The sequence below is a fragment of the Neomonachus schauinslandi genome, chromosome 11, assembly GCF_002201575.2.
Source record: "Neomonachus schauinslandi chromosome 11, ASM220157v2, whole genome shotgun sequence".
Classification (NCBI taxonomy): domain Eukaryota; kingdom Metazoa; phylum Chordata; class Mammalia; order Carnivora; family Phocidae; genus Neomonachus; species Neomonachus schauinslandi.
In genome coordinates, this window is record NC_058413.1 from 44,499,508 (window position 1) to 44,512,493 (window position 12,986).

Sequence of the window (12,986 nt, forward strand, 5' to 3'; positions counted from 1 at the left end):
ACCTGCCATGAGCAGGAGGAGACAGAACCTAAGGGCAACTGAAAATTTGGCCCTCCACGTTAATTACATTTCTGGGTCCCTGCCAAGGGCTTTGCAGCTCTCCTTTCATATTTTTTTTAAAAAAAGGCATTATGCAGAAATCAATTAATTCCTTAAACACCATTTATATGGTGTGTTGCTTAGAACGCATTCAGAGATGAAATCTGTTATTAAAATGCTTGTCTGAAGTTAGCTGAGTTACCTAAACGCTCGTGTAAGGTTCGTTCTGCAGAGTAATTGAATGCAAGAAAGTCAGAGCCAGCTCTTAAACAAATCGCCCTTCTGTGGCTCACAGCATCTGGCACCCATTTTTACTACATGACATCTGCTCAGTATAAAAGAGCTGGCGTCAGAATGTCTGGTCATAGAAAAAAAAATCCCAAATGTAATCAGAAGCAAAAGGACTCTAAGCCTAAGGTTTTATCACATAGTCTCATGCAACATAAATATTTCATTAATTATGGCTAAACAAATGCCACTTTTATTTTCCCAACTTGCAGATATTATCACATCATCGAAGTGATGATTCAAATGCCAGGAAAGGCAGTTGAAGATAGGGAGGGCTCAACAATGCAGGGCCCAGGGGAGAGCTGAAGTCCAGGAGATCTGCCAACCTCTGAACAAGAGGTAGATGGTTAGAGGCGGCCAAGGGCCCGTGTTCACTAGAATCTCTTTGTGATCTAGCTGGGGACCGTGTGGGGTAAAGTCCTCCAGGTGCCACAGGAGGCTTTTATTCTTCTCAGCAAGAACATCTGCCCCTGCACATCATCCTGATGCAGAGTTAATGAGTAATGTCTGGATGAACCCACGCTGGATGCTGACTATCACAACCCATGAGGACTCCATGAGAGGAAATGTACGAATCGTTGCTCGGCCATGGCAGCCTATATCCGAAGAGAAATACGTGTTGGGCGGGGAGGGGGACGGAGAAGCAATTCCATGTGACTCACATTCCCTCCAGCCTGCCTTTTCCTCCCTGTAATTTCCAACGATTTACCCCAGTGGGAGAGGCCAAGTTTTAGAAAATAAGGGTAATTTCAACCTCCGGGAGCACATTTACATATGCTGTTATTCAAAGCAAACAAAATATTGCGGAACATCTATATAATAGCACAGCCTCCCTGGAGAAGGAGTTAACTGTTTTCCACTACAATTTGCCAGATGGGGAAGCTCAGGTGAAGAGAGCATCAGAGGGCAGCATAGTAATGGAAGGAGGCACCATTGGTGGTGAGCTCAGATTGTCCTCCAACTCCGGCTACTAGGTTACTATGGAGGAATGTAGTCATGGAGTGTTCACTTCTTAGTGTGTGAGCCTGAGGAACTAACTTCACCTCCCTGAGTTTCTGGAGCTCACAACTTCTAACTTGCAGCACTGTAGTAGAAGAGTAAAGGTAATCGATGGAAGGAGCCTGACATGGTGCCTGGTTCATTGGAGATGCCTAAATAAATCTCATTGTCATCAGCAGCAGCAGCAACTGCCTCATCGTTATCATTGATCCAAATCAACAATACCGCAATATTAACAACACTGCCTAATTAACCTTCATTGTACAGAAGTAGAATAACCTAAAGTAGAAACTTCCAAAAATGAATATAGTAGTTCCACTGCATCTTATTTTGAAACCGAGAAGAAAATATTTCCGAATATAATGCATTTCTTAAACTTCTGGCAAGCGTTATATATAGTTACCTCTGAACCTCTTCCCCTTTACTCTCTTCCACCACAGAACCACCGATTCCAGAAATTTACTTTTCAATTGCAAAGTTAAAAAAAACTTGGCAGCATTGTTCCACTCTGGCTATAATGGAGTGACTGATTCTGGGATTGATATCCCAGAGCAAAGCACTAGAAGTCAGGACAAAATCTACGAAGCAGCTGTTTCCAGACATTGGACAACAGGCAGTGCAGAACTGTGATAAACGTAAGAACAGAAGCAAATGAAGCCCTACAATCACACTAGCTTCCTCCCTAGAGGCACTTTCCAGGCCACAGTGCAGGTAGGAAGAACCTAAACAATATAGCAGGTTCGTTGAGTTGAAAAGACAGGGATCAGAGTTTGAGTGAGTGGAGGCAGCTGGAATGTGTCAGGGTGGGGGGTAGAGGAGAGAGCTATGCAGAAAAAGCACGTCAGGAATAAGCACAGAAGTCCCCTTGAGTCTATTGCTTAATAGTAAACTTTAGACGCATAGAGAGAAATTGCATGAGGTTGGGCCAGTGACTGTTGGAAAATTATAGGCTAAATAGCCTCTAAAACTTTTTACAGGATTGGGAAATACTCAAGTTCCACCCAGCTAGGGTAGAACAAACTTTGGGGGCATTAGAATAGAGGCCACAGAAGAGTCATACTTTAGTAATAGGGATAAATGAGCCCTAGGGTAAAGGTTATTATAAACTGTCCCAAATAAGCTTAAAAACAACCTTGAAAGAAACAAATTCATCTTCACATTACACTACTGTCTGCCAAACATTTTTACTGTTTATACAACATTCTTTAAATGAAGAAACAAAGTCTAGACACCCTACAATGTAATCGTCACCAAACCTAGCAGCCAGAAAGCAATTACTAGATTGCAAAAGAGCAGGACAACAAGCTCATCATCAAGAGAAAAATCAGTTAATAAAAGCAGGCTTGGGGCGCCTGGGTGGCTCAGTTGGTTAAGCGACTGCCTTCGGCTCAGGTCATGATCCTGGAGTCCCAGGATCGAGTCCCGCATTGGGCTCCCTGCTCAGCAGGGAGCCTCCTTCTCCCTCTAATCCTCCTCCCTCTCATGCTCTCTCTCTATCATTCTCTCTCTCTCTCAATAATAAATAAATAAAAATCTTTTAAAAAAATAATAAAATAAATAAAAGCAGGCTCAAAGATAATGGGATTAGCAGACAAGGATTTAAAAATAACTATTATAAATATGCTCAGGAATTTAAAAAGATGCATGAACAGAATGAGGAGGTAAAAAATATAGAAGAAGAACCAAATGGAACCTATAAATATGGAAAATACAAAATCTGAAATGAATATTTCACTGGATCAGCTTAATAGTAGATTAAACATTGCAGAGGAAAATAGTCTGTGTAATTAAGCAACAACAATAGAGATTACCCAAAATGAAACACGGAGGGAAAAAAAGACTGAAAAACTGAATAGAACTTCAGTGATCTGTGAGATAATATGAGGTGGTCTAAAATACGTATGATTGGTGTGCCGGAAGGAGATGGTGGGAGATAGAAAAAGTCATTTATGTAATATTGTTGAAAATCATACAAATTTAATGAAAATTGTAAATTCCAAGAAGTTCAATAAGCCAGAAGCAGGGTAAACATAAAGAAAATCATAGCAAGGCTCACGATAATAAATTTGCTGAAAACCAGAGATAGAGATAAAATCTTAAAAGCAGACGAAGAAAAATGATATATTACATACAGAGAAACAAAGATAAGAATGTCCATGGACAACTCATCAGAACCTAAATAAGCCAAGAGATAATGAAACATCATTAAAATGCTGGAAGAAAAGTCTGTCAGTTGATCATTCTATATCCAGTGAAATGATCCATTCAAAATGAAGAAAAAATAAAGGCTTTAGGATAATTTGTTGTTAGCAGACATACATAAGAAAAATGTCAAAAGAAGTTCTGTAGCAGAAGGAATATAACACATGGAGTGAAGAGCTCCAGAAATAGTAAATATAAAACAATTTCCCTTTTGGTTTTTAACTTCTTTAAAAGATAGTCAACTATTTAATGTAGGATAGTGTGAAATAATAAGAAATATATAATTTGGTCTCTGTCCCACATTCCCACCAATATTTGGTCTTTGACTCCAGTTCCTGACACAGAGCTCCTGAAATGCTTGTCATTCTGAGTGAAGAGTTCCCAAGTCCCTTGAAACTTCCCATGATAGGAGCACCTTTTGTTCTAATGAAGTAACTCTTGGTGAGTTCCTGGAAGATGGCTGGTCATTAGAGAGACCAAGCTGTGACTAGAAAATCTCAAAATCATTAGAAATTAAGCAATACTTTTCTGAGAACCAATGGATCAAGGACAAAATAAAAGTAAATTGAAGCTGATGGGATAAGAATATGGCATAACAGGGGTGCCTGGGTGGCTCAGTCGTTAAGCATCTGCCTTCGGCTCAGTCAGGATCCCAGGGTCCTGGGATCGAGCCCTGCATTGGGCTCCCTGCTCAGCAGGAAGCCTGCTTCTCCCTCTCCCACTCCCCCTGCTTGTGTTCCCTCTCTTACTGTCTCTCTCTGTGTCAAATAAATAAATAAAATCTTAAAAAAAAAAAGAATATGGCATAACAACATAACTAGGATGTAGCTAAAGTAGTGATTTGAGGGAAATTTAGAGCTTTCAGTGTACACACTGTGCAAAAGAAAAGCTGAGAATTAATGCTGTAAGATCTATTTCAAGAAGCTAGAAAAAGAACCAACAACTGAACCTAAAGAAACTAAAAGGAAGAAAATAATCAAGATAAGAACAGAGTATGAGAGAAAATAAAAACAAAGCAGAAATAAAATCGAAAATTAACAAAGCAAAAATTTGGTTCTTCAAAAAGATATAACATTGATGACTTCTAAAAAGAGAAAGAAAACACAAATTACCAACATTGAGGATGAAAAGTCCTCCAGAGTATTCAAGGAAGCTATTATACAATCTTATGACAATATATATGAAAATTTGGATAAAATGCACAAATTCTTTGAAAAACATGACTTACCAGAACTGACATAAGAAGAAATAGAAAATCTTAATACTTACATATCTATTAAAGAAACTGAATCCACATTAAAAACCACCCTACAAAGAAAATACTAGGCTAGATGACTTCATTTGTGTTCAAATGTTTAAAAACAAAATAACACCAGTGTTAAAACAAACCCTCTGCCAGAGAATAAGAAATGATGGAACACTTCTCAACTTGTGTTACAAGGCTAGCATAAATTTGAATCCAAAACCTGACAAAGATATTGCAAGAAGGAAAATTTCAGACCAATAATTCTCATGAACATAGCTGCAAAACTACTAAAAATGATTAGCAAATCCAATATAGTGATACATAAAAAGATTGATACATTATGACCAAGTTGGGTTTACTCCAAAACATTTTCAAATCTCTATAAACAATCAATGTAATTCAGTACATTTCTGATTAAAGTAAAAAAAAAAAAAAACACAACAAACATGGGGCGCCTGGGTAGCTCAGTTGGTTAAGCGACTGCCTTCGGCTCAGGTCATGATCCTGGAGTCCCAGGATCGAGTCCCCCATCGGGCTCCCTGCTTGGCAGGGAGTCTGCTTCTCCCTCTGACCCTCCCCCGTCTCATGCTCTCTCTATCTCATTCTCTCTCTCAAATAAATAAATAAAATCTTTAAAAACAAAAAAAACATGATTATCTCGATAGAATTAAAAAAGCTTTTCCTTAAATTTATCATTATTCATGATAAAAAGAGTAAGCTAAGAATAAAAGGAATCTTCTTTAAATAATAAAGAGTACCTATCTTAAAAATCAACAGCAAACAATATATTCAGCAGTGAAATATAATCCCTCTGTTATTGGGAGAAAAAGACAATGATGTACATTCTTAACATTTCTATTTAGCATTTATAGGCAGTCCTAGGCAGAACAATAAGTCAAGAAAGTTAAATAAAAGGTATACCAACTGGAAAGGAAGGTGTCAAACTGTATTTGTAGACAACATGATTATTTATATAGAAAATTCCACAAAAAAGCTCCTAGAATAGTAAGTGAGTTTAGCAAGGACAATATAAAAAGTCAACTGTGTTTCTATATATCAAAAATGAGCAACTGAAAATCAAAATGAAGAAAGCCATTCCATTTATAATAGCAACAACAACAAAATGAAATACTTCAGGGATACATTTAATAAAATATATGCAGAATCTACACAATGCAAGCTCCCTAAGAGAAATGAAAGAAAACCTAGATAAATGGAGAGATATTCCATTTTCATAGACAGAAAGACTCAGTAGTGGTCAATTCTTCCCAAATTGATTTATAGATGAAAAACAATCCCAATCAAAATTCTAGCAGACTTATTTGTTAGAAATTGACAAGCTCATTCTAAAATTTATACAGAAACACAAAAGACCTAGAATAGCCAAAATAAAATTTAAGAACAAAACTGGAGGATTCCCACTACCTATTTTCCAGACTTACTCTAAAGCTGCAGTAAGCAAGAGTTCATGTTATTAGTTTAAGGATAAACATATAGATCAATGGACAGATTAAAGAGTATAGAGATATACCACACATATTTAATTATCTGTAAAGGTGCCAGAATAACCCAATGGGGAAAGAATAGTCTTTTTAACAAGTAGTGCTGACAATTAGATATCTATAGACAAAGAAACCTTGACTTTTATTCACTATAAAAAATTAATTAGAATTGGATTACAGATCTAAGCCTGGAAGCTAAAAACTGTAAAAGTTCTGAAAGAAAGCACTGGAGACATTCTTAGTGACTTCGGGTTTAGGAAAGATTTCTTAACTATAACTCAAATTATAAAAGAGAAAAATTAATAAATTTGACTTCATGAAACTAAAAACTTCTTTGAAAAATGTTGTGATGAAAATAAAAAGACGATCCACTAACTAGGAGAAAACACTTGTGAATAAAGATCTGATAAAGGGGCGCCTGGGTGGCTCAGTTGGTTAAGCGACTGCCTTCGGCTCAGGTCATGATCCTGGAGTCCCAGGATCGAGTCCCGCATCGGGCTCCCTGCTCAGCGGGGAGTCTGCTTCTCCCTCTGACCCTCCCCCTCTCATGCTCTCTGTCTCCCATTCTCTCTCTGATAAATAAATAAAAAATCTTTAAAAAAAAAAAAGATTTGATAAAGGATTTATAGCTAGAATTTTAGGAACTCTGGCTAAATAGAGGACTAAGAATATTGTATATTCTTAGATCAAAATACTCATTATTCTAAAGCTAGCAAATGTCTATAAAATAATCAATTAAAGACTATCATTTTTAACTGCACCAAAAAATCGAATACTAGGGAATATATCTAATGAAAATTGGGCAAGATCGCTATAATCACAAAACATGGACAGAAACTGAAGAACACCTCAGAGAGGTGTCATGTCCATGGATTTGAAGACTCAATATTGCACAGATGTTAATTCTCTCCAAATTTATCTATAGATTCAATGTAATCGCAATCAAATGTTCAGAAAATATTTTTGTGGAAATTGACTAATTGGTTCTGGAATTCAGATGGAAATACAGAAGGCCAAGAATAGCCAAGATAGTCTTGAAGAAGAACAAAGTGGAGGGTGTATTCCAGGCTGTGAATATTTATTATAAAACCACTTAATGAAAACAGTGTGACTCAGGCGTAAGAACAAACCAATCAGTGGAACAGGATAGAAGATCCAAAAACAGACCTGCCTAATTTATGACAGTGTCACAGCAATAACATGGTGGGGAGGGGAGGAAGACAGCCTTTTTAATGAATGCTGTTGAATTAAGTGGATAACATAAAAAAGTAAATAAAACTTTACTCTACCTCACAGAATATACAAAAATCTATCTTAGTTTGGTAGTAGACTAAACTGTGAAAGGTAAAATAATAAAACTTCCATAACTGTTGTACAATAGAAATATAATATGAGCCACACATATAACTTAAATTTTTTAGCAGCCACATTAAAAAGTGTAAAAAGAAACAGATTTGCAATTAGTCTTACACATATATTTTATGTAGCCCTAAATTTCAAAAATATTATCATTTCAACATGTGGTCATATACAAATTATTGAGATATTTTACATTATTTCATTCATACTAAGTCTTCAGAATCTGGTACATGTTTTATACATTCCTGTTTAGGTGACACATTTTTAATAGTTAAAGTAAAATGTAATTCAAAAGGTTGTGTTTATTTTTTTTTTATAGATTTTATTTATTTATTTGACAGAGACAGACACAGCGAGTGAGGGAACACAAGCAGGGGGAGTGGGAGAGGGAGAAGCAGGCTCCCCGCTGAGCAGGGAGCCCGATGCGGGGCTCGAACCCAGGACCCTGGGATCATGACCTGAGCCGAAGGCAGACACTTAACGACTGAGCCACCCAGGCGCCCCAACAGGTTGTGTTTAATAGAAGAACATTTTCCATTCAGTATTTAAATTGAAATTTCTTAACATTAAATTAAAAATTCAGTTCCTCACTCATACTAGCCACATTTCAAGTGTGAAATCATGGCTACCATAATGGACAGCACAGTTCTAAACAGTAACACAGAACATCTTTATGACTTCAGAGTAGGGAAACGTCTCATTAACAGGGTGCAAAGCCAGCAATAAAGGAAAATACTGATAAATATGGCTGCATTAAAATAAGTATAGTGTTTATTTATAGAAGTTTGTTAGTAATATTTCACCTTTAAAGAGTGAAAAAGTGAGCCTGAGAGTGGGAGAAGATATTTATAATACGTTTTTCTGACAGAGGACTTATATCCAGAATCTACACAGATTACAAATCAATAAGGAAAGGGCTGTCTACACAAGAGAAGTATGGGCAAAACGACTAGAGAGTTCACAAGAGAATATCTAATTAAGCATGTGAAAAGTAGTGCAACAAGGTTAGCAGGTAAATGCAGATTATAGTTTTGGGGTTTTTTTTGAGATTTTATTTATTTATTTGACAGAGAGAGTGAGAGCAAGAACACAAGCAGGGGGAGCGGGAGAGGGAGAAGCAGGCTTCCCGCTGAGCAGGGAGCCCGATGCGGGGCTCGAACCCAGAACCCTGGGATCATGACCTGAGCTGAAGGCAGACACTCAACGACTGAGCCACCCAGGCACCTGGTAAATGCAGATTAAAACAATAATGAGATACGTCCATAAAAATGGTGCCATCCAAACACAAAACAAAACAAAACTGAGACTGCCAAGTGTTGCAAAGATGGAGGTCAAGGGGAGCTCTTATTTCCGGCTGGAGTGTGTATACACTGGTACAACCACTTTTGAAAACCGTGGGACAGTATCTATTAAAGCAACCCATGTACATGCCTATCCCACGACCCAACAAGTCCACTCCCAGGCATACACTGACCAAGTCTGTCTTTGAACAAACTTTGGGCAAGCTCCTCTGAGCCTTCTTCTTGGCTAGGCCTCAACCTTGGCCTGTAAAAACTACAGACTCCCCACATAAACTACTTAGCCCACCCACTTCTTCCTACATGGAAGGAAGTAGGAAGAAAAAGTACCTGCCTGAGAAAACTCAAAAGCCGACAAAGGAATTTGGTGTTTGTTCTAGCCCACACCTGCTGATAGGTCCCTGACTACCCTTTCTTAGAACAATTACTAAAAAGGGCTTTAAAGAATCCTTCCTCTGTCCTTTTGAGATGTATATGTATCTCCTACCACTCAAGAATGTCTTTCTCAAGGACAAGGACGTGAAAGCCAGTCCTTTGAAATGTACTCATCAGGAAGGCTAGGACTTCTGTCTCCCAGTCTTTATGGGAAGATAGAATCCTAACTTCAATAATTGTCAGCTAACACACATATCTGGCCTAATCAGCATTTATACTGACTGAGCCTCTGTAATTTTTCACATCTTTGACGCTACTGAGTCTCTGTTCAGCCCCTCCTTGTTCCCTCAATCTCCCTGTAAAGCACCCAGCCACCTCTGTATAAATCAAAGGTGAGTTCAGTTCATATTGGACTCTTTCTTCTCTTGTAATAGTATGTTGTTAATTAAAATCCATCCTTAACACTTTTCTCAGCATCTGGCTTTATCTTTGACAATAGCCAATAGAAACGATCGGTCTAAGAAGGCTCAAAGCAGCATTATTCACCATAAAAGCAACTGAAAACACTTAAGTGCCCAGCATCAGAATGCACAAATAAATTGTGGCATATTCACACAAGGGAATAAGAGGTAGGGAGGCAAAGAATGAACCACTCCTGCACATAACAATATGGATCCCCTGCCCCCACCCCAATAATGTTTAACGGAAGAAGCCAGGCACAATATAGGCTTGTATTTTCTGTTGTTGTGAGAGCAAGGAACTCAGATTCAGCACCTACGAGACCCGTTTATTATCTCACAGTGTGTAGGTCAGAAGTACAGGCAGGCATGGCTCAACTGGGTCCTCTGTTCAGGGTCTGACAAAGCTGCAGTTGAGGTATCTACCATGCGGGGGTCTCAGCTGCAGCTCAGAGTTCTCTTCCAGCTCATTCAGGTTATTAGCAGAATTCCACTCCTGGTGGTTGTAGGAGATGGGGCCCATTTTCTCACTGGCTGCCAGCTGGAGGTCTGTCTTAGCTCCCAGAGGCCTCCCGGCCATAGGGCCTCTCATAGTACGTCAGTTTACTTCTTCCAAGCCAGCAGGATCATATCTTCCTCACCCTGCGAGTTTCAGGAAAGGCCCCATCCTTATTAAGGGCTCCTCCGATTAGGTTAGGCCTACCCAGGATAATCTCCCTTTTGATTAGCTCAAAGTCAATTGGTTTAGAACTTAATTACATTTGCAAAATCCGGTAACCTAATCACAGGAGTGAGATCCATCATATTCACATTCCCACCAGAATCAAGAGGACGAGATTCTACAGGGCAGAAAGCATGGGGTCCTCTGAGAATTCTGCCTACCATAACACTGAATGATTCAATATTTATAAAGTCAAAAACCTGCTGAAGTAATCCAAGATGACAGAAGTCAGATGGTAAGCAAGTACCTTTGTTGGATGTCACATATATGTGGGAAGAGGCATGATGGAAGCTTCTGAGTGCTGGTGATTTTCTATATCTTGATCTCAGAAGTAGTTGTACAAATATGCACTTTACTAAAATTCATCCAGTTGTGTACTTAATATTTGTGTACTTTATATATTTTATACTGCAATAAAGATTTGATGCAAAAATAAAAAAAGACGTTCTGAGAGTGCCTTGTTTAGTTATATATAAGAAGGATAATCTGCGTTAAAATTGTTTGTATAAAATCAGCACTGGTAAGTGCTTGAGATCAGTTTATGCCCCTAAGGAATTTAAAGACCCTGAGAAGTTTATATATACTATTAATTTACCCAGAAAGTTTTGTTGTAAAGATAAGAAAAATTAAATTTCAGCCGATTTATTCAAGTGATCATAAATTCGAGGTATTTCCATTCAAATACGTTTTGAGAGTTTCTCATTTTCAATTAGAATACTGTTTCCTCTCTCCATTGCATGGGAGTGTACCCACAAGTTAAATGTGGAGAGAGCAATGTGTGTGTGTGTGTGTGTGTGTGTTTGTGATTGGTGGGTGGGCTGGGCAGGGGCAGGGAAATAAAAGGAAACTAATGGGCCGAATCTGGTAGGGGGGGTAAAATCTTTACATTCTTAGGATACTGACCTAAGAACATCTGAGAGAAACACAAAGCTCCTCCATGAGATGGGCCCAGACACTATTTCCAGAGCAGGTCAGCCTTAACCTAATTCCATTCTCTACCTTCCCATTCTGTTCCAAGCCAAGGAAGTCATACCATTCCCTAGTAAATATAAATGAAACAGTTCTCCATGATAAGTAAATCAGGAAAACACATTCACCCCCAGTCATTGTAATCAGCATATACAAAAGCCATATAAGTGTGAAATAAATGAACTAAAGGCCAATCTTACTAAGGAATTTGATGCAAAAATGTTAAATAAAATATTAGCAAACAGGGGGTGCCTGGGTGGCTCAGTCGGTTAAGCTTCTGACTCTTGGTTTCGGCTCAGGTCATGATCTTGGGGTCCTGGGATTGAGCCCTGCATTGGCTCTGTGCTCAGCTCGGAGTCTGCTTGTCCCTCTCCCTCCCCCTCTGCTCCTCTCCCCCTTCCCCGCACATTCTCTTTCTCACCTAAATAAAATCTTAAAAAATATATTAGCAAACAGAACAGAAAAATATATTAAAATAATAAGACATCATGACCAAATGATATTCATTTCAGCAATATAAGGATGGTTCAATATTAGTGAATTTATTATGTAATTCATGGTATTAATCAAACTATGGAGAAAAAAATCCTACAATCATCTTGAGTGACATTTGATAAAAGTCAACATCCATTCATGATTTAAAATACTTTCAATAAAATAGGATTAGATGGTAATTTCCTTAGTGTTTAAATCTATCCTAGTCAACCCAAAAGCCAGCTAGCATCATGCTTAAATGGGAAAACATTCTCATTAATGAGATGCATTCTCATTAAGGTTAGGAATGTCATAAGGAAACCATATCACTACTTTTATTTAATATTGTTCTGGAGATCCTAGAAACCAAAGAAATTAAGGTAACAAAATAAATTAGAGGTATACACCTTTTAAACAAGAGGTAAAATTACCATTTAAAAAATATTATTTATTTATTTGAGAGAGAAAGTGAGCGAGAGAGGGCACAAGCCAGGGGAGAGACAGAGGGAGAGAGAGGAGCAGACTCTCCGCTGAGCAGGGAGCCCGATGTGGGACTCGATCCCAGGACCCTGGGTTCATGACCTGAGCTGAAAGCAGATGCTTAACCGACTGAGCCACCCAGATGCCCTAAAATTATCATTATTTACAGATGTTATGATTGCACATTTGGGGAGGACCCAGGAGAAGCCACTGGAAAGTGTTCATAAGCAAGGGGAATCTAGCAAAATGGATGGGTGCCAAAGTAAGAAATCAACACATTTCAGGTATACAAACAATAGTAGGAAGATAGATCAAAAGATTTTATTTACAATAGCAATAAAAACTTATGTATTGCAATAAACTTAATAAATACGTCAGACCTGTAAGATGTAAAGTTTAAAATATTCTGGGGGGGAGGAGTCACAAAAAAGAGAGCAAATGGAAAGGCAATTCATATCATATGGTTGTGAATTCTTGCCAAGTTTGTTTGTAAACTTCATCCCATAAAAGTAGTCGTAGGATTTTTTGGGTACATAGACAAGCTGATGCTAAATTCATATAGAATATCAAACAAAG

General features: G+C 38.1%; 1 protein-coding gene across 1 annotated transcript in view; it reads right to left on the reverse strand.

Annotated features, from left to right (window-relative positions):
* MICAL2 (microtubule associated monooxygenase, calponin and LIM domain containing 2) overlaps positions 1 to 12,986 on the reverse strand; it is a 208,877-nt gene that overhangs the window by 29,297 nt on the left and 166,594 nt on the right. The gene's annotated exons all lie outside the window — the stretch shown is intronic.